The following is a 497-nucleotide window of genomic DNA, read 5'->3' as shown; positions in this document are numbered from 1 at the left end:
TAACATAAAAGGAAATCTCTTAACAAAAATTTAATCAGTTTGGATTCTATCGCCACTGCGAGCAGATGTGTTTTGTGTCGTCTGCACAGCTAGTTTCGCTTTCGACAAGAGCGATTACGTCACAGCTGCCAGTCATTAGCATTGGTGAAAAAACGACGGTGGAGAGCATTGCACAAAATCAGCCGTTCTAATGGCTCTAAACGTTTTCTAAAGAACTATTAGGATTTGTTGTTCGCAAATCGTAGGGAAATATTCTCAGTTTACTGCAAATCTAGAACAGTTTGGTTAGATTTGTGCACATTTCGCTGTGTGAAACTCACAGTAAACGAGATCAAGTGAAGCCTTCTTTGTTTTTGCGAAAAATGTTCCAGAGTTTAATGTCGTAGATAATTACGCAATTTGACCTTTCTGAATGCTAGAAACGAGTCCCTTCAGCATATTGATAGTTTGTTTCAAGAAATTATGCAAATCTGAAATGAAATAATCAACATTAAAAT

Source organism: Malaya genurostris, chromosome 1, assembly GCF_030247185.1.
Source record: "Malaya genurostris strain Urasoe2022 chromosome 1, Malgen_1.1, whole genome shotgun sequence".
NCBI lineage: Eukaryota > Metazoa > Arthropoda > Insecta > Diptera > Culicidae > Malaya > Malaya genurostris.
Note: the sequence above shows the minus strand (reverse complement) of the source record.